Genomic DNA, 22,193 nt, shown 5'->3' on the forward strand with positions numbered 1-22,193 from the left:
GGAAGGAAGGAAGGAAGGAAGGAAGGAAGGAAGGAAGGAAGGAAGGAGAAACATGAAGGGAGAAAGGAGGAGAGGAAGGAAGGAAAGAGAGAAAGAAGAGAGGAAAAGAAGTAGGAGGGAAAAAAGGAAGGAGGCAAGGAAGGAAAGAGGCAAGGAATGAAGAAAGGGAAGAGTGAGGAGAAGAGAAAAGAAGGGAAGGAAGGAAGGGAAGAAGGGAGAGAAGAAGCAAGAAAGGGGTATTTATTAAGTATTTACTATGTGCTAACTATGTGTGTGCTTGGCACTAAGGATACAAACACAATAGTGAGAGCCATGCTCTCGGTCTTGTCTGACAGTAAGACACAAGTTGAGTTCAGATGATTTTTGAGGAGTCCAACTAATAGGAGATGATCAACTGTCAACTGAGGTACACTTATCTTCCAAAAATGCACCACATTGAATCCAGTAGTTCATGTAAATCTAAAGTTGAGTGACTACACATAAAAAAGAAGAGGCAACAAGACATTGTGGAAGGACCGTTCAAACCAGAGTCAGAAGACCTGGACTGGAATACTGGCTCTAATGAATTCATGACTTGTCTGTCCTCAGGAAAGTCACTTCCCCTCTCTTGGTCTCAGTTTCCCCATCTGTGAGAAAAAATAGATTTTTGAGATTTTAGAGGTGACTTCAAGCTCTAATGATTCTACAAATTGGATAGGAATGTAAACTTGAAGCAGAATGGAATGCTGTCAAGTGTACTGGACCTAGGGTGAGGCAAGACCTTAGCTGACCTCCCACACTTGCCAGCTCTATGACCCTTTGCTAGTGACTTACTATCTTTGAGCCTTGGATTCTTCATACAGAAAACAAGAGGGGAGCAGGGATTAGATAAGCAATTTGCAATACTTATATTGCAAAGTTGTTGGGGGAAAGTGCTTTTAAACTTAAAATACTGTATTAACATGCATATTAGATCTGTTCATTTCTCATGTTCAAAATTCTACGCACATATGTCAAAAATGTCTTTGATGCATATACGAATAGGATACATGGTGAGAATTCTAGGATACTCTCATTGAGAGTCTTTTGGAAATGAGGGAGGGGGAAGAATAATTCATTTTTCTTTTCAACATGAGTCAATTTTTTAAATAAAAATGATTCAGGGTTTCTCTTCCTCCTGTGTTTCCCCTCTGCTGGTCAAGCCCCAGTTGATTTAATGTCATAAAGCACTTTGAAAAGCTTTAGCAACTGTGGAAAAGGACCGGGATCTGTCATTGTCACTAATTCATCCCTAGGAAGTATAGCTTTGAGCTTAGTTATTAAAGAAAAAAGAAGGCAATTGAGCAATAAAATTATTGGTAAGTGCATTTAGCCATTAAAAAAAAAACCTTGGATATATAAGTGGAGATTTCTACCTATGCATTTTACAGTTATGGCCTAGTCATTCAGGATTGGATTACTCTCTTGGAGATGGGTAAGGAGAAAGGTTCTAGAAAATATATTGCCAAAGATGGTTTCTTCCCTTCCCCTCACCCCACAAACTTACTTAAAGTTTCTTGCTGGTCAGAATTACAGGTGCTTTAGAGGGGACATTGCCAGCCTGGAGATAACACAGAGAAGAGTAATTAAGATAGTGAGAGATCTCAAAATCATGCTATGGAAGGATCAGATGAAGGAACTGAGAACATTTAGCCTGGAAAAGAGAAAGAGGAGACATGATTAGAATTGTCTTAAAGAAGAGAGATCAGAGGCCAAGGCCTCTGATGGCAGAAATAGGAACAATGTCTGAAACCTAGAGGGAGGTGCTTTCGATTCAATGTAAGAAAAAAAAAATGAATGACCAAACAATGATTCACCCCCAAATGGAATATGCTACTTTAGGGTTCTGTGTCACAGAAGGTCTTTAACAGAAGGCTGGCTACTTGTTAGGGTATTGTAGATGGAATTCATTATTTACAGAGGGATTAATCTAGAAAACTTGAAAGATTTCTTCTAAGTGCACAATTCTAAGATTAATCCACTTGAGCCTCATTGAGCAAAGGCCATCTTGCCCTTGGGGTTGATTAGATCTGGTTTAAATATTGACTCTCAGCATTGCCAAGGACATACCCTTAAAATGATACAAAGGGTCAATGTTTCCTTCCTTGTTAATTTGTCTTCATGATTTTTACCCCTATTTAGTGCAAGAGAACACAGAGAAATCCTGGTTATTCAGACAGAAACAACTGTGAATAAAATTTGGCCTTATTCTATCAAATTCAACAAAGCTCTTCCTATCAATTAAGAAAAGCTGAACTGAAGAGATAGAGCTTACACCTTGCCCTGAAGGCAATTAAACTGGGACTCTGTCACACCAGGAAGGGAGTTCCAAAGTCAAGGGCCCTCCATAAGACCCAATGCCTCCAGCATTTAGGTTTTTTAATGACATTATATACATCGTGGGTTCTTTTAAAAAATTCCATTATTCTCTTCTCTTAGGATATTTTCTATGGCATGAAATGCTTTTCAGAGTAGCAAAACCTTCACCATCACAAAAGCCTGTTTAATGTCAGGGATTCCTTGGAAAACCAATCATTTTGGTGCTTGTATAACCAAGAAATGACAACAGATTTTTCTTGTAATACGTGTATTTTTCTTGACCTGTATCCTCAAGAGAGTTGCAAATTCAACTGGCTAGATGAGTTTACAATTCCCATGAAATCTCAATGAGTTTATAATTCCCATGAAATATCAAGTCCAATGAGGACTATTAGCAAGATTTCGCTCGAACACCTATGCCATTGGAGTTTTACCTGCTACATGAAGCTGAAAGCATGGCTTGAAGAGAAAAGCAATTTAAATGCACTCACTTGACACCTCCCTTGCAGGAGGAGGTACGATTGCTCCCAAGTCATAAAAAGAGCACAGTGACCTATATTTTCCCACTCGATAAGTCTTATGCAATCACAGACTCGCAGAATCCCAGAGTCTGAAGGAGCTTCGAAGGTCATCTGGTCAAAGCCCTAACTGAAGGCTCTTATACATTATTTATGAATGCACACTTAGTATTCTTTTTAATACCTTTGATGACAGGGAGCTCACTACCTTTTGAGGTAACTCATCTCATTTTCAGACAGTTCTAACTGTTCAAATGTAACTCCTTATACTGAATTGAAATCCTCCCTTAAAATGTCCGCTCATCTTCCCCTGGTTCTGCCTCCTTGGTTCAAGTTAATTAGTAGTTTTTATGTGGCAGTCCTCCAAATTTTGAGGCTCACATTAAGAAGAGGTTGTTTAGATATTGGGAAGGGAGAGAATGGAATAAGCATTAAGTAGGTGCCTACAATGTACCTAGTATTGTGCTAAGCTCTTTATAAATATTATCATATTTGAATATGGGATTCAGTGTAAACAGGATTATGAAAGAAGATCAGAACTCTTTTTAACTACCCTATGAAATCACTGTGAATATGGTACTACTCTTTAAAAAATGCTCTGATATAGCAATTCTCAAAGTGTGGTCTAGGCTGTGATCCTCAAACCCTTTTCAGTGGTCCACAAAATCAAATCTATTTTCATAGAACTACTAAGGTTTTAAAATTTCCACTACAGTAAACATTAGTAGGTATAACCCATATAAACTAAAGCTCTTTGTGGGGTCCTCAATAGTTTTTAATAGTATAAAAGGAGGGCGGCTAGGTGGTGCACTGAATAGAGTACTGGCCCTGGTGTCAGGATGACCTGAGTTCAAATCTGGACTCAGACATTTAACACTTACTAGCTATGTGACCTTGGGAAAGTCATTAACCCCAAATGCCCTGCCCTACCCCCTCCAAAAAGCAAAAAAAAAGTATAAAAGGATTCTGAGACTAAAAAGTTTGAAAACCAATGCTTTTCTGGAAGTGACAGGAAATAGTCTCACCTTCTCATAATTGACCTTCTGGAAGATGGAATAAAAAGAAAAAAGCAGGGAGGGAACAGAAGCAAAAGGTGGCTTTGGTTCTGGTTGGGGTGGGGAGGGAGAAGGATAGAGTTTAGCCATTTTGGCATGGAAATCATAGTGGCTGCAGCCATGTGTGATAATCAAATATCAGATGGGTGTGTAAGATGGAAGAGAGAAAAAAATTACATGGTCTACACCTTTTCACCTCTGAAAAGTAAGTAGTTCCTAGCAGATAGAGGCCATTCAAGGAAGGAAGGAATCTAAACTCTCCCTGCCCTATGCAAAAAAAAAAAAAAATCAAAATATTTCCTCAAAAGAAATCACCGCATAAAACTTAGAGAGAGAGAAATATTCTAGGGGAGGGTGGGAGCTATTAAGAGAAACATGCAATCTCCAGAACTGAGCACATTTCCACAACTCTCTGGCCAGCAGAAAGACCAGAAATGATTTTATTGGAAAAAGCAGAGACTTTGCACATGTGGTGATCATATCCTTTTGTCACCTTCCTTTCTTTGTCATATCCCCCTCCCTCCATAAAGCCCTAGATTTCCCTCTAAGGTCACTTTTGACATAAGCAAGAAGGGTGATAAGAAGGAGTGGGGGAAGGGAGGAGGAATGGATATCAGCCTCTTTTTAGTCGCCGTAATTTTCCATCCTGCTTCTCTTTCAGGGACAAATTAGTTTTTAGCAAAGCCCTCTTTAAGTGATAGAATGATAGATGCACAGAATTTTAGTCTGAAGGAAATTTAGAAATGATCTAATCCCACACCTTCATTTTTATTGATGTCGAATCTGAAACCCAGACATAGAGGACAGTATGGGAGATAGCAAGGTATGGTGGGAAGATCTGTTGAGCATAGAGTCAACAGAACAGATTTTAGGGTGGATTTGCTCATTTACTAGCTATGTGAGTTTCAGTGAATCATTCATTTCTGTGGGTCTTAAGTTTGTTTATTTTTTTTACCTGGAGACTGAGCATTTTGGGTTAGAGCTTTAGAATGGCTCCCAGATCTAACAGTCTATAATTCCAGGTCAAATTATTTATTCAATATCACATAATAACAAAGACTAAAAAAGAGGGGAAAGGCAGTTCAGTAAACACACACACACATTTACTACATCTGACGGTAATGTTTACCACTCATAACCCCCACCCCCTGCACAAAAGGGAAGAAGGTATCTTTTTTTTTTCTAACTGGGACCAAAGTTGGCAACTTTAATTATCTGGCATTTGGTCGTCTTTTAAATTTTTGTTTCTTTTTGTTCTTTCCATTACCTTCCAAAGTAATCTGGGTTTTTGTGCTTTTTTTTTTTAATGAGGAAAAAATGTGCATAGCTTCTCTGATTAACTTGAAAATGTGCACATTTAGAGACACATCCAAAAGGAATGTATTTCTTTTTCTTTGAGGGAAGAGAGGGTTTAAACTTCTTTGTCTACTCGGATAGCATGTAGGTGGAAGGCTGAGTAATCACTTGAATAATCTGACCATTCTGAGTGAATCAGGCCAAAAGACTTTATTTCCTTCAGTAGCAAATAATAGCCTCAATGCTCTACTTTTAGCAAAGGAGAAACGGTGTAACACTTGTATCTTTTCACTTATAATCAGTTCAGTTATGGTGAATTGTTTTTTTAATCAACAAGCTTGTTTTATGATTATTAATATGAGATTCTCATCATACTCAGCAATTGTTTTCCTCTTTCCCATGATAAAGACTTTACTACTCTGAAACTCTACTTAAGAAGCAACATGATATATCAGGCAGAGGGATGTATTTGGAGTGTGGGCTTTTATTGTGTCTCTGACACTTACTTATTCATAGAAATTCAGAGATCTAAAGCCAAAAGAACTTCAAAGGCCATCTAGTCCACTCTCCTCATCTTACAGATAGGGAAATTGAGACCCAGAGAAGTGACTTCTTCAAAGTCACAGAGGGAGTTAAGTATCAGGGGCAAGATAGTAATGCCAAGACCTATGTAACTATGGACATGATTTCTATGGGCCTGTTATCTAACCTGTAATACTGGAAATAATGGACCTCCCACTACTGGAGACCTCCCAGGGTTATTGTAAGGAAAGAACTTTCAAACCTTAAAGCACTGTATAAATTATAATTTTAATGTTTTCTCTTCCCACTGGATGGAAAAGCAGTAATAACCATTCATTAACACACATGATACTATATTTTCTTTCCAGAGTACCAAAACCTGTTTCTTCTCCCATTTTTCTCTTATCAGAGCTTTTTACTCCTTTGGAATGAATAGTTTACTAAAAAATCACTGATGCAGGAAGTTGGGAGCTGAAAGACTCTTAAGGTAGAATATATGGAAGTCTGTGACCCGAGGGAGGTAATTTCCTCTGAGTGTGGGACATGTATTTGGGCTGATAGGAACCATAGCTACAACCAGCCTGAAGCAAGGATACGAAGTAGGTAAAATGTGTCATTTAAAAGAGGATATTTGGGGAGGGCAATGCTTAATTCTATTAAGTGAATCTCTAAGAATGCAATTTGAGGCATCTATTAAGGAGAGATTTGGGGTCAGGATAGCCTTCCAGGAAAGCCCAAAGTCACATTATGTATGTAGGTAACTATACATATAGTCAAACTATGTGAGGACAGCCCTAATGCTAACAGAAAGGAAAGGGTGACAAGAGTCTGGCTGCCTCTGTGATGCTGGACTCTCCCCCAGATGTCAGCCCTTCTAAGGTCCCATCTGGCCAGCTTTCATCAGAAAGCCAGCCAAGTGGGAATGTACAAATCAGGAAGAAATCTCCCTGCTCTCTACCCCTAGGGCTTCTACCCCAAGTCTTAAGCCAGTTGGCACCGTAACCTCCTCCTTCTGCCAAAAGAACCATAGCTAGGGTCTGTTAGAACAAGAATAGGTGGCAGAGGATGGGAGCAAATAGCCAGGAAGAGAAAAAAAATCAGACTGGTCCAATCAGTGATAGTCAAGCTAGGAGAGGACACACATAGGTGTGTACAGAAAGCATGCAGATATACACAGAAAGGACAAGGTTCTTAGAATTCACCCGAGGGATTTACACACAAGTCTTGGTTTTATCACTGCTATACTAATAAAAATATATAAACAATATATTTTAATATATAACATATTTATATGCCATGTTAACATAATGATATATTCTAATCATATATTTAAGAAACTACATTCTTTTAAAATACACAGTCCTCAAGCTTGGCTCCAAAAGAAGTTCTTTTTTAAAAAGCAAACAGAAACAAAAAAATGCCTCCCTCCCTTCTTTGCAGAGATGAAGGACTATGTATGTGAAACTGCATTTATTGTTAATAAATAAAAAGACTAGATTTGTCTACGTGGAGCTTAGTTTTGCTGAGCTGCTTCTTTTCCTTCCTCTTTAAAATTATTTGTCATGAAGGATGCTTTTCTAGGTAGATGGGAGGAGGATTATATTTGGAAATAAAGGTGCTATTAAAAACAAAAGATGTCATTAAAGTAAAACAGCACACATGGTTCCTTCACCTGTCAGCATCCATGCTGACTGTCTTGGATTTAGCTCTGTTGTTCTGTTTCTACAGAACAGAGCTAGTGGTCTGGTATATTTCATATCTTCAATAGTGTCAGTGAAGGTCATGGGGACCAGAGATCAGGCAGATTGTGTCTGAGATCATGAAGGGCTAGAGGCAAGGGCAAATCATACGAATAGGAAAAGGTTGGTCACTAAAGCATTCTGTATTGTCTAGCAGAAAGGTCATAAACAACAGGCTCATCTATCCAACAGGAGCATACAATCCGTATTCATGAATGCAGTCAGAGTGGAGGCTAGGTGGTGCAGTGAATAGAGCTCCAGCCCTGGAGTCAGGAGGAACTAAGTTTAAATTCGGCCTCAGACACTTAACACAAACACACACACACACACAAACACACACACAAACTATCTGTGTGACCTTGTACAAGTCACTTAACCTCAATTGCCTTACCTTCCACCCTCCAAAAATTAAAAAAAAAAAGATAAATTAATGCAATCAGAATTGCTGAGGTTGGGAGGAAGACAGCCATAGCAGGACATCAAACAACTCTCAGAAGACAGGTACATTACTCCTCTCCTTATATTATATTTCACAAATTTTAAAATGTATTTGACTCCTGAATTGAGCTGCTTACAAAAATAACGCAGACTTGGTCTGAGCTATTCCTCTAAAGTTTGGGACCTAAACCAGGGGTGGGGAACCTGCAGCCTCAAGACTACATGTGGCTCTCTAGGTCCTCAAGGGTAGAGGACTGAGTCCAAGTTTTACAGAATGAATCCTTTTATTAAGGGGATCTGTTCTGTGAACTTTGGATTCGGTCAAAGGGCCACACTTGAGGACCTAGGAGGCCACATGTGGCCTTGAGGCCACACATTCCCCACCTCTTGCCTAAACTAAGGGACTCTTGGAAATGATCAGCAGCAGCAGCAGCAGAAGTGGTTATAGAAAACATGCCATAAGTATGTTTTACCTTTTCATAAAGACACATCTTCTTTGTACTTTGAATCATATTGTGGTTCTGTTCAACACACCTCCAGTTTATTGGATCATACATTTAGAAATGAAAAGGATCTTGAAGGTTATTTGGTCTTAACTAGGGGATCAGCAAACTGAGTCCCAGGAAGGTTCAGTGACTTTACTGCTCAGTCATAAGGTAGTAAATGTTAAAGCAAGGATATGAATTCAGGTTCTCTGACTCCCTACCTACCATGCTTTCATTTCACTAAATTGATAGGTGTTTTCTAAACATGCATGATGTATTCAGTTGTTTTAGGTAGATGTAATAGAGCTAGAGAAAGTTCAAAGAAGGATGTCCTAAATACTTCAATGGCTAGAGGGGACTCCATATTGAAATAAAGTTAAAAAAAAATTAGAGACCCATATGGAAAGAGAAAGTTCAAAAGTAGATACTATTTTCAGTCTATAATGATCTCCATATTAAACACTATAGTAGGTCATATTAAATACTAACCTTCCCAAATCCCAGATACAAAAACAAGGAGTGCTAGAAGCTAGACAGGGTTGGTTTAAGAACAAATAAAAGGATATGAAACTTTGAAAATAGGTAAATTCATGGATACAATTTCCCCCAAAGGTAACTCAGGCTTAAAAAATACAATGAAGGCTTAGATAAATTCAGATCTAGATATGAGCCATAATAAATAATTAAAGGAAGTTGGGGGTGTCTGGGGGTCCATCCCTACTTTTATCAGTTTGTTTGATAAAGGGCAACTGCAGTTTCATACAATATTGCTCAGGGCCATTGTCAGAGACAGGTTACTATCCTGTCTAGACCATTGGTCTGACCTAGTATGACATCTTTTTTGGAAAGGGGGGAATGGAGATTTTATTTTAACATGGTATACAACCCCTAAAAAACTCACAGTTAAATCCTGCACAGAGCACAATCTTAGAAAAGATCAATGAAATAATATAAAGAAGTAGCACACATATGCAACCTTACACTTTAGTAATACAACATTTGCTAGAAAGAAAGGGTATAGGTTTTAACTTTAGTAACTTAATACCAATGCAGCCATTGTAATTCCTCCAAATTTGTGTTCCTGTTGAAAACTGTCTTTAAATTTACAGTTGTAGTCATCGTTTATTCTGTTCTTTTGTTTCTGGTTTCTTAACTATTCATCACTCTATACAAGTATTCCAATACTTCTTTGAATAATTCATATTTGCCATTACACAGGGCACAACAATATTCTTCCACATTCACAATTGTATAGTACCTTTACATGATGAAAATATTGGAGAGCTAGGAAGGATCTTTGAGACATTTAGTGCAACCCCCCTCATTAGATAGATGAGGAAAATGAGACTCAGTGCAGTTAAGTGACTGACTTATCTAAGATTCACAAAGATAGTTGGCGACCACAAGGAATTGAACCCAGATCTCCTGACTCCTAATTAGATGCAATCAAATCATTAGCTCAGTTCCTGGCACATTGTGGATGCTATTTAAATGCTTATTCCCTCTCCTTCTTCCATCTCTTTTTCCGTAATGTAAAGAATTACAAATAACTCCAGGATATAATAAACTTCATGCAAAACAGAAGAAGGAAGTTTGCTTTCTTATTGTTGAACATATTTATATATTATATATTACATGGAAGGTATCTAAATGGCACTGATATTACAATGGATATATATGTGTATATATATGTATGTGTGTGTATATATATATATATATATATATATATATATATATATATACCCCTGAAAACTCAAATGTGTATGTCATATTTCTCTGAAAGAGATATAAGCTTTTATTTAACCTTTATATCATCCCCAGCACCTCATATAGTACATTTAGTATGTATCCATACAATACAAAATGACCAACTACAGTGTTCTAGGGAATGGTGAAGTTTTCACATAAAAATTAATTTCTGAAAAGTTAGTGCTTCTCTCTGGAAAGACATAAGATATTCAGTTTATTGAATCAAGGTAGATTTTCATAGCTTGAGTTATCTCATTTAGTTCCTACACAGCCAGAATTAATCAAATAATTTAGAACATTTCTTTTTGTTGAATACAGATTCAGCTTTCGAGTGAAAGAATCTAACTTTGGGCAAATATTGGGAATTTGGAATTCAGACCTTTCAGTTAACCTACCTATAAATCTACACGTGGTAAGCAGCAAGAATTTACATTATGTGAATTAACCACAAACCATTCAGGCTTTCAGTACCTGATTCTCACATTGTATGAGCATTAAGAAAGAGTGCAATATACGTGAAAATAATTCACTAAGCACCCAAATAGCTCATGGAGCAAAAGACATGGAAAACAAGATGCCTTTCTAAAAACAATAAGCTCATTTTACCGTCATCTAAGTAAGAATCTGAATCTATCCCATTTCCATATTTCTAATAACGGTCTCACTATTTCTGAATTACTCTGGCTTGATGCTTTGGAGTCAACTTGGATACTTTGTCCATTCCAAGCCACTTCTCTCAAAATCCATCAGTGGCTTAAGTCCCTTCCTATAAAATCTTTGAATCAGTATCTTCTTTCTTTTCCCATTGCTATCATTATAATTGAGGACCTCTTTACTTCTTATCTGGACTATTGAAATCTGCATTGATTCTTCCTCCTGCCACCAGTCTCTTTCTACCCATTCCCTCCAATCTTTCTAGACACTGCTATAAGATTAAATTTCCTAAAGCACAGTTCTGATCATATCACTCTTCTGCTGTAGAACCTCCAATAGATTATCATCACCTTCTAAACTAAATCCAAAGTCTTCAATTCAGCCTTAAACACCCTCTACAATAGAGCTACAAACTATCTTTCTAATTTTATCTTATTAGGATCATACAGTTTAGATCTGTAAGGAATCTTATGGATCACCTAGCAAAGGGGTTATTAACCCAGAGTCCATGAGCTTCTTTTTCTAATATGTCAAAAACTCTATTTCAATGTATTTTTAACTGTAATCCATGTATTTTATTTTATGCATTTAAGGATATTATTCTGAAAATGGCTTAATCACACTACCAAGGGGGACCATGACATGGGATGGTTAAGAACCCCTGATTCTCTTTCAACTCTCTAAATGAGGATACATTCATCCTGTGAGGTTTATCAACTTGTTTATGATTGTAAATAGCAGAGGTAGAATTCAAACCCAGGTCCTTTTACTCCAAGTCTCATGTTCATTCCACTATACTATGGTGCATCTACAGAAATCCCAACACTTCAGCTAAACAGTCCCATGAGTTCACCCCCATAATTACCAGTTTTGCTCATGATATTCCAACAGTCCTCCCTGTTACAGTCCTAACCATATATAGCTGTGTAAAGAGTATGTACACCCTCAGGGAGCATCCCCTTTGACCCTTGCCCTAAGTGAAAGAAGGGTCATTGGTAAATGCTTCCCTAGGATGCACCAACATACTTGGCCCACCTTTTATGTACACCTATGCTAATCAACTATTTAAGATCCATTTCAAATTACCTCATATTCATGAAGTCTTTCTTGATCTTCGTGACTCAATATGTTTTCCCTTTCCTGACACCCTTTTGTGCATGTGCTTTAATTGAATAACTCTCTCATGCCTTATGACGTTCGTAAGACCAAAGAGCTAGAAGGGGCTCTAGAGATCTAGTCTAATCCCTTCATCTTCCAAATGAGGAAACCAAGGCACTGAAATATGAAGCAATTTGTTCAAAGTCAGTCTCATGTAATAGCTGTGTGTATTATTTCTCCTCCCATTTTTTTTTTACCACAAGGTAATAAATAAGCTCCATGAAATCAGAGACTTTATTCATCTTTGAATACCCCTAGCTCATTGCCAGTAAGAGAGACTTAATAAGTTGTTAGATGGAATAGAATCTAAATGGGACCATTTAAATGAGGCCAAGAATATTTTAAAATTTCACCAGTTGTTGCCATGTAGAGAAAATGATGCTTCCTCCTGGATAATCAATTTTCTTTTAGGGATCTCACAAGAATTTCAGAGGAATTACCATTTTATTAATAATGGTGTATATATACTTGTCTTTTTATAATACTCTGCACATAGTAGGCATTTAATAACTTTGTTTAATTAACAATTTTCGATTTACCCCATGAAAAATTACACCTCTCCAGATGATTGTGTTCTATGTATAATGGTTTATTTCCTCTAGTCTTTGGGAAAATGTTATAAAGTCTCAAATCCTCTCAGGAATTCCTATGGGGGTTAGGCAAGGAAAAATAGTAGAGTCTGGCCCTGGTGTTTAGATATTCAATGCATTTATGCCCATCATTTTATCACATCATTTATACATGGGAGATCATTTAAAACAGGTTCTATTTAAAGTCACTTTGCATTAAGTGGAAGCTGTTTTTTAATGGGCTGTGTTGTATAAAAGATGACAATAGTTTTAGTTTGATGAAGCAATGGCCAGTGTGGGATATTGTTTAAATCGCAGGTGGCAATGAATGCCAGTTTGATTTTGGTTAAAAAAAGTGGCAACTCCTATATAATTTTATTCAGTATGTGGCATAAATTAGCCAAAGCAAAAAAAAATAAACCTGAAATCCTTATGGTGCTAGAGGAATTCATCATATCTTTGTCTCTCACAGCTTGGTCTGGTGACCTCTAATCAGAACGCCTCTCTCCAGTCCTTACACTTTGGTTGCCACTAAGGACCTGATTATCTATAAATTTATGGGAATCTGCAACAACTGGCGTTTCCCTCCTGATAATGTTTTCTGACACATATCAGGAGACTCAGCTGATCTGTTAGGGATTATGTACACTATGTGCAGTGTACACAGGCAATAAGTAGACAGAAGGTCCATTTGAGACCTTTAGCTATAGAGAAGCATGTAAGGAAACTGGTTTCCATAGTAACATGCCCCACAGCTGTAGTTAGTATAGGAAAAATAGTTTTATGATTATTTCAATGAAGTTTTACCTTTTGTTTTCAAGCCTGGCTCCTCATTGCAGGTTTTGCATAGTGTGAGTTCTCATGGGCTACAGAGTGACCACCCTCATCACTACAAGTTTTGAGGCCTTAGTTAGGGCTGGGGAAAGGGGGTGGTGGTTATTGTTTCATTAATGGGAATCTCCAGAAGTCTGGTGCGGGGCCCCAAAAGATGGATGGTGAACAAGGATGACAAAACTACCATTGGTCCCTTGCCCCCTCAGAGATGGTGCCATTGTCTTCTCACCTGCACCTCAGGGCCACTTCCTCTCCCCCCAACACTAGTCACATCAGGACAAAGAGAAGTCTAGTCTGTGAGAAGGGACCATAGAGAGCAGCTGAGATCATTGCCTCCCTCACTGCTGAAGAGTTTCCTGGCTTCAAGAAATCCTCCTCCTGCCTGACATGAGTGTGGAATTCATTAGTTAATGCAGTTCACCTGTGACAGTGATGCTGGTGACAGGTAATTTCGAGCCTTGATTCTTTTTTCCCCAAACCCTCTGGAGTAGGGCTCTTTATATACCATTGAATTTGTACCAAGCTGTATAGACTTCGAAAATGATCATTGGAGAGGTTGCACAGCCTTCTATGAAAAGCTGAGAGCTTTTGAAAGGAGGAATAGAGCATATTGATACCCAGGTCAGAAAGAGATTTTTGTTTCTCATGTCAGTACCAACTCAAAGCAACACTCTTACCCCAGTATCATAGGGACCATGAAGTTGGAATAAACCTTAGAGGGCTAGCCCCAGCTAGATTGCACTGCTGTAACCTATATGGCAGCTATGGACTGCTGGAGTTCGGGTGACGTACTGACTTTCCTCATTTCACTGGAGGTAGCTGGCTCACCAATAAAATCATTTGAAGCACTGACTCTGAATGGCAAAGGAGCAAATACCATAACTTTTCCTTAAACGAGATGACTTGTATCTATTACTTCCTATTCTGTAATGACTGGACCAGTCTCTGTTTCTTTGTCTCTCTCTCTCTCTCTCTCTCTCTCTCTCTCTCTCTCTCTCTCTCTGCCTCTGTCTCTTCTCCATCTGCCTATCTCTCTCTTCTCTGTCTTTCTGTGTGTGTGTGTCTGTGTCTCTGCCTCTCTTTCTCTCTGTCTTTGTCTCTCTCTGTCTCAGTCTCAGTCTCTGTCTGTCTCTCTCTGTCTCTCTCTTATTGGTATTGAACAGGGATCCCATAATCACAAGAATAAGGCTTCCTATCAACTTAATGACTTTATAGGGAATGGAATTTTGTTAGAACTTAATGTCTCATGGAGGTAAAGATTAGGACTACCTTCAAATCTGTAAACGTCCATTCCCAGGACTACAAGTCTCTCACCTGTGCTCCAAAAAAAGAACCAGAAAGACAAAAGGAAACAGTCAGCACTGGGAGTTCCAATAGCTGTCCTTTTAACCCCGCTGGTCTGAGACTCAAGCAAATATAGACCATGGGTCCTGCTTATTTTTCAAGCATACATTTTCAGCTCCTGAGAAATTCACTTCCCCCTGTTCATCCCTCCGCCATTTGCTGCCCTCTAATCTGTAAGGCTAAAGGAAGATAACTGGAATAGGAACTGGCCTTGGGATTTCATTGGTTTAAGGAGCCCCCAGCAAGGAATTTTTGGACTTTTTCTATCAATTTAGGTCAGCATCTTTTCTTCAGTTTATATTCTTAGAGAGTCACCTAGAGAACTGAGAAGTTAAATGACTTTGCCAGGGTCACACAACTAGTACGTATCAAAAGAAAGACTTGAACTCTACTCTCTCTGCCTCCAAGAGTGAGTTTTCTCTATCCATTAAGCCATGATACCTTTGGAAAGAGAATAAAGCACATGAAAAATAATGAGGGTAAAAAGGATAGGTTGCTTCACAGCTCCCTCTTATGAGCAGGGGGAGAGAGGATGCTTCTCTGACTACAATATATTCTTCCTGATTCTAAGAAACCAATCAAGCTTCAGGCATCCCCAGTCAGTAAAAACCAACTGTGTCCTCAGAAAGGGGCTAGGATGCTCTCTCTCTCCAAATGAGATGAACCCCCTTATGAAAAGCGGGAACATCCCGTAATCTCCCGAAATTGATCAGGTGCTTTCTTTTCATCCAATAGAGATTAGTAAATGCCTACTATGTACCTAGCATTGTACTTGCTGCTGGGGAAGAAGGGGAGGAAGGGGAAAAACCCCTAAACTGTCCCTGCCCTCAAGGAGTCTGTGTGTGTATGTATATGTATATATGCTGTTATTTTATGTCATGTTATGTTATATTATATATTCATATATAATATTATATATAATATATCATTTATATATATATATATAGTCAAACTAAGACCAGTTAAAGACCTTAGCTTAAAAAGGGCAAGGTCCCCCACAGCATCCTGGGCCATCTCCAGTTGTCCTGATCTATATTTTGTCATTATAAAGTGAGGGTGGTGACATTGCATAGCCGCCCTCACTTAAATCCGATTCACTTGCAGGTCATGACATTACCTCCCTGATGTCATGGTCCTCTTCAGGAATGAAGGACAAACAGCAACAGCAATATATACACACACACAAATATACACACACAGATTGATAGATAAAGATAAATAGATGTATAAAATTTTCAAGTGGTAGGGAATAGTAAAAACTGGGGCATCAGGAAAAGTTTTATGTAGAAGGTGGCACTGGAAAGGAGCTCTGAAGGAAGCTAGGAATTCTAAGAGGCAGAAATAAGGAAAGTGTTCATCCCAGGTATGGGAAACACTCTGCTTGAAGACAAAAATCAGAATTTCATGTGGAATAGTTAATAGGTCAAGGTGACTGGAATGGAGGATGTGTGGAGGGAAATAATAAGAATCAGCAATGTCTGACTTTGATCTAGAAAGAAATTAAGGCTCAGAGTAACTCTAAGACCACCATCTTTCTAGAGACAGCAGAGTGAAGTAAAGGCTGAAGAGTCAGGGTTCTTATCTCACCAATTATCAGCAGGCAAACGACTGTGGGATGTGCTGGAAGGGATCCTATGTTTCAAGCCTAGGAGAACCTAGATTTGAATCCGTTCTCTAATATTTGTTTCTTGTGCGACCTCCTTGACCATCTGACTCTTTATATGTAAAATGGGGATTGTCCCTATTGTACCTTCTTTACAGGGTTATCATGAGGCAAAGATGAAATTATGTATGTAAAGAGTTTCAGAAACACTAAAACATTATATAGATGACAACCATTACTGCTATTACCTTTGGAAAGTTACTCAAATTTTCTGAGACCCAGTCTCCTCATTTGTAAAATGAGAAAAATGCCTTCCTGCCTACCATGTAGGGTTTTTGTAAGAAACAGAAGAAATAAAACATATGAAAGCAAAGTGCCAAGAAAGTATAAGGTATTACAATGAATTAATTAATCAACAAATATTTATTAAGCATCTTTTATATGCGAGGCACTGTGCTAGATGCTGGAGATTTAAGTACAAATAAATAATAATAATAATAATAATGATATCAGTTAGGTGACACAATAGAGCACCAGGCCTGGGGTCAGGAAGACTCATCTTCCTGAGTTCAAATCTAGCCTCAGATACTTATTAGCCATGTGGCCCTGGGCAAATCACTTAACTCTGTTTGCCTCAGTTTCCTCATCTATAAAATGAGCTGGAGAAGGAAATGGCCAACCACTGCAGTATCTCTGCCAAGAAAACTCCAAATGGGGTCATGAAGAGTTGGACACAATGGAAATGACTGAACAACAACAAATAATAACTCGTATTTATATAGTGGATTAAGATTTCCAAAGCATTTTACAAATAATTTTTCATTTTATCCTCACAGTAACCCTGGGAGACAGGTGCTATTATTATACCCATTTTATGGATGAGGAAACTGAGGCAAAAGGAGGTTAAGTAACTTGCCCAAGATCACACAGCTTATAAGTGTCTGAGGCTGGATTTAAAGTTAGATATTCCTCCAGACCCAAACTTGTATCAACCATTCTATCCCACTCACAACAAACTTGCATTCTAATGGGGGAGAAAATGATTTAATATGAAAATTTATACCCTATAATTTTAAAGTATATGACCACATACATGCACAGTAGGTATGTACAAGGTAGTCTGAGAGGGAGGACACAAATAGTTGGATGAATTGGGAAAGATTTCATGCAGGTCATACTTGAGGTCTATCTTAAAAGAAGAGAAGGATTCCCTGAGGCAGAGGTAAAGAAAGAGCACATTTCCAGCACAGCAGAAGGCCTATTACTATGAGATATACCTAGCATTTGTCAGTATTGGAATGAATAATGGACTTGGAGTCAGATGATATATGAATATTAATTTAACTTCATGACCTTGGTCACCTCCCCTCTTTTGGGCCTCAGGGTCCCCAAAATGATGGTTGGATTAGATGATCTCAAGGACCTCCTCTAAATCTTCCATTCTAAGTTTTCTCCACCATCTCTCAGTCACTGCTTTGGTAGCCTGCGCTAACCTCAATTTACCAACCCAATCTAAAATTGTACCCGGCGGAGCCATGATGGTTGTGCCAATCACTGTGACTAATCATTGCTCAATGACCCAAAATCAAGGTTGCTGGAAATTGCTCCTACAGTCAAAACTACTGAAGACCCAGAAAAGAAAAGAAAATTCTTGCTACCCAAATTCTGGGCAATGTAAAAAGACTTAAAATCAGCAACTGATATGATTTTATCAGTGGAAATAACATTAAAGAAGAGGCATTACCTTTCCTATGGATCATGGCATTACCTTCCCTATGGATCATTCTAGCTGATTTGCGGCTGAAAACTTTCACATGTCTCTCCAATTAAAATGAAGTAATTGAGAGCAGAGACCATCTTATTTTTCTATCTGTATCCCTAGCACTGAGCAGAGTACTTTGCACATAACACATGCTTAATAAAGACTTCAGTCATTCATTCATTCAACCCAGCAAAATCACTCAGACAAACAATTCTTTCAAAACCAAATGCTTTCATTTCAAGAGATGGCTCTTCCTTCTTCCTCTCCCTCTTTTAGTTTGACTTCTTTAGAGGAAATGGATATAACTCTCTCTAGTTCTTTAATTTTCCAAGAAAGACATCAAGAGGCAAACATTTCAAAAATGACGTTGCTTCACTGCTTCATTAAAGGGACAGCTGCACCTGCCTTCAATGTACTATGGAAGAAAAAGTAGCCTTCATTGCTCATGATAACTTGGCAGGAAAATGTATTAGGGATCATATTGAATTTATCCACAATGTCATCACCCCCCAAAAGGAACAGACCTAATTGCTCGTCTAGAATAGCTGGGATCAGAGGTAAGGAAAGAAAGCATTCTGATTCTTCACTTGTCTGAAGGATTGGCATCAATAAAGGGGCATGGTCCTGGGGAGTTGGTAATGGATTGAGAGAATGTGAAACCAGAGAAGATTAAACCACGAATGGGAAAGAAGGGTTACAGATGGAAACAGCATAAGCTTCATTCTTGGTCTTCTTCAAGGACCAGTACTTCAAGGCCACGAAATGTTCACTGAGGAGAATTTGGGGAAGGGACTTGGCTGAATTGTGGCAATGCTTTCCTTCAGCTGGTCACGTCAAAAGGAATTTGATTTTAGGAACCTTACAGGAAGAGATCTCTCAAAATCTCTCCATTATTTGAGTTCTATACATGTATACACACACATCTCAGAATGGTTTGAAAATGTCTCATTTGGCTCTAGATGTAAAACTTGATTTATTTAAGAAAAGAGCATTGGACATTTTATACTGTGAAGAGAATGGGCTTCAGGGTGAGATTTAATAGTCAGGGTGGTTGCTGGACATTGTTAGGATTGTGGAAGTGGTTAAGGGTAAGACATGACTATTCACTATGGAGATATTAAGTTGGAAGTGGGGTAGACTGAAGAGCAACAAGGAATTTGGCATTTGAGTAGCCTGGAGGATGAGCTGGAAAATAGGAAGAGCTGTGGCCAGAAAAGCAAAGGAAACAAGTCCAAGAAGGAATTTGAAGACGAGACAGGCTAAGAAGATGAGAACTGGAGATGCCTCAGTCTTCTGAGTCCTATATTCAATTTACTAAATAGTGGTATTTCAGAAAGTAGGTAGCTGGGAAGAAAAGACAGATATGATAAAGTTGAGATAGTCCCATATCACCCACTGAGGCTTGACTTTATGGTCCTCAGCATAGCTTATAATACATCTTTCATTAAAAAAAAAAACTATATAAAGTCAGATGAAACAATATTTAGATTTTCACCACTTTTCACCAATTTTTAAAAGCCTATTTGCATGCATACACATGCATCAATTGAAGTTTCAACTGTGTTTTAATTATGCATATTAAATAAGATTGAATATGTTTTTCACTGGCCTTAAATGACAAAGGAACCAGTAGCTCCTCCCTCTGACCACCCCTCTAGCGGGTGTGTTTCCCTGCCCTATCATGTGTCTAATAAATGTAGGTTCTAACTACATATGAATATAGAAAGAAAAGGATTTTTTGAGTCTTGTACCTCTAAAACTAAGGCACATTTGTTTTTATTTTTTTTAACATTCCAAGTTTCAGTTTAAGTGAATAGATGTGTATATTATTTATTTGGTGTTCCCAGAGTTCCAGGGTTTTTTGTTTGTTTGGGCTGTTTGTTTTTTGTTTTTCTCAAAGGGGCATGCCTGGAAAGAGTTTTAAGTAAGGAGAACATAGATTGGTGGAAGTGAAATGATAGGTAGAAAGTACTGTGCAGAGGAAAAGTAAGAAATGAAGACAAATAAGTAGGTGAGGGACAAAGGAGCAATAAAAATGGGAGTGTGTAAGACAGGTTTGATGGGCTGAGGGCAATGGAATAATCTGAATTTAGCTAGAAGGGTGATGTGTACTCAATGAAGGGATGAAATTAGGGAAAGAGGTTCAACAACTTTTTGATTGCTGCCATAAAAGTAAAGAGAAGGAAAAGTGGAAAGAAATTTTAAAGGAAACTCGTCAGCAATGGAAATGGTACAGATAAGTATCTGATTCTCTCACATGGAAGCCACCCATATTTTATCAATAAGAAACTATCCTCAAGCCTTTGAAAATTAATTTCAAAAAGAAAGCTCCATTTTTGTTGGAAAAATTAAACAGGAATCCTTTCTATAAATTTCTTTCTAAAATTTCTATAAATTAAATACCTTTCATATGCTTGCTTTTCAGTCAATCTTCTAGGTGTTTGGGTCCAGCAAAACTCTTCTATCTTCCCTTCTTTTAGGTGAGTACTTTCCAAGTCTGTCTTCACTTCACCATGATATCGTAAAAACAACCTCATCCTTCAATGAAACAATGCTGAAACCAACGTCATTTGTTTTTGATAAATCTCTTAATAGCAAAATGTAATTTTGTTCACAAGCATTCTTTAGCTATTCCCTCATGAGATTTATTTCCAAGCTCATAGGCTGGATTCCCATGCACTGCGTTATAATAGAATCATCAATAAAAGAATTGCTAGAACATTTGTTGTGAAATTCCCAATTCTGCACTAGTTTGCTTTCCCCAGGTGGCTAGAATCATCTCACCTGGTACTGGACACAAGCTGGTAGGCTTCCAATGTGTCAGACTTGTAGGGACACGTCTTGACCTATGGATCCAATAAGACAAGGCAGCCTTTCCCCTTGCCATTCAAACATTATTCCACAATGCTGTCATCACACAGGGCGCTGTGAGGCAGAAAATTCAAAGTACAGTTTGGAAATTCACTGGCTGTTTTCCACACAGTGCTTTCAAGGGCCTCTCCTAATTGAGCTTACAGAAACTCACATGGATTCAGCTTTAATCCAATCAGTACTAGGCAGCACGTCTTTCAACATTTAAAAAATATTTTTTTCTAATTGCGGTTGTTCGATGGAAGTCAGTGAATCAGAAATAGGCTTAAATGAAAACCATCTCAGGTTGTTCTACACTTTAACCTTACATCTGTGCCTAATTAGGATGCTCAATTTCCCTAAACTCAAGTCATAAAAATGGAAGTAATCTGTGGCCTGTTTGTCAGTCATTACAGAGCAGCAGCCCAGCAAATCAAGTCAGGCTCAAATGCACAGGCCCTTGTTCTTACATGGTCACAGAGGGGAAAATGGGGGATGTTATTGTGCAGTAGGTAGGAGGGGAATTGGGAGAAAATTTCACAAAGGAAAGTCTGTGCAAAATGACCTGCACATTGGGAATGTGACTGTGCCTTAGGGGGGAGGGGAGCATATTAATGTGGAAAACATATGTGATTATTTGGAATCCTCTTTTTGGACCATAAAATGACTTGAAGGAAAAAGTCTCCGGAGACCCTATTCTCACCCACAGAGCAGGCAGCAAATCCTTCCTAATCATGACAAGTCACTAGAAGGAGGAGCCAACCCACTCAGCTTCGCCCAAGGTCACTAAGTTCTCTCCAATGTTGGGAATGGGACCTGCTCCCACATTCTATTCACCAGAGAGGACGCAATCGCTCCCAAACTTCCTGACAGCTCTTAGATTCCAGTTGGTGTGATTCTGCTAATACTGAATGCAAGAATAATAGAGTCACTTGGCTTTCAGAGCTCATTCGGCCAAGACTTTTTAACAGAATGCACTGGTATGGAGTACTGGTAATTTGGGGGATTTAGTCCTTTGAAATGCTCAGTCAGAGTTAGGAAAATAAAGGGAAGACAGAAGGGTGTATTACCTGTCTTATGGTACTCTTCTACCCATCAAAAGCATTACACAGACTTACCAAAGATGGGCATTTGAAGAGCTTGCATAAATCAATGTTCAGTGACTTCATGGGTATGGATAATCTTTCTAAACTTAGGTCAATTCTTGAATGACTATCTGCCATTGGGCCAATACTCTAAACCTTTACAATTTGGTTGGGCCTACCTTCTACTTCCTTGAT

At 38.4% G+C, this 22,193-nt stretch overlaps 1 long non-coding RNA gene across 2 annotated transcripts; it reads right to left on the minus strand.

Annotated features, from left to right (window-relative positions):
- Nucleotides 1-107: 107 nt before the first annotated feature.
- LOC138149855 (uncharacterized) lies at nucleotides 108-21,397 on the minus strand. Of its 2 annotated transcripts, XR_011165439.1 has the most exons (4): nucleotides 20,848-21,397; nucleotides 20,467-20,617; nucleotides 1,526-1,579; nucleotides 108-626 (listed from the first exon to the last, which is right to left on the minus strand). It is a non-coding gene; the product is annotated as an uncharacterized lncRNA (long non-coding RNA). The 2 variants fall into 2 exon arrangements; XR_011165438.1 differs by lacking the exon at nucleotides 20,848-21,397 and having other exon boundaries at nucleotides 20,467-20,816.
- Nucleotides 21,398-22,193: the final 796 nt, after the last annotated feature.

This window comes from Petaurus breviceps, unplaced genomic scaffold, assembly GCF_028583685.1.
Source record: "Petaurus breviceps papuanus isolate PSGF00001 unplaced genomic scaffold, PetGlider_PUasm1.0 90849, whole genome shotgun sequence".
Taxonomy (NCBI): Eukaryota; Metazoa; Chordata; class Mammalia; order Diprotodontia; family Petauridae; genus Petaurus; species Petaurus breviceps.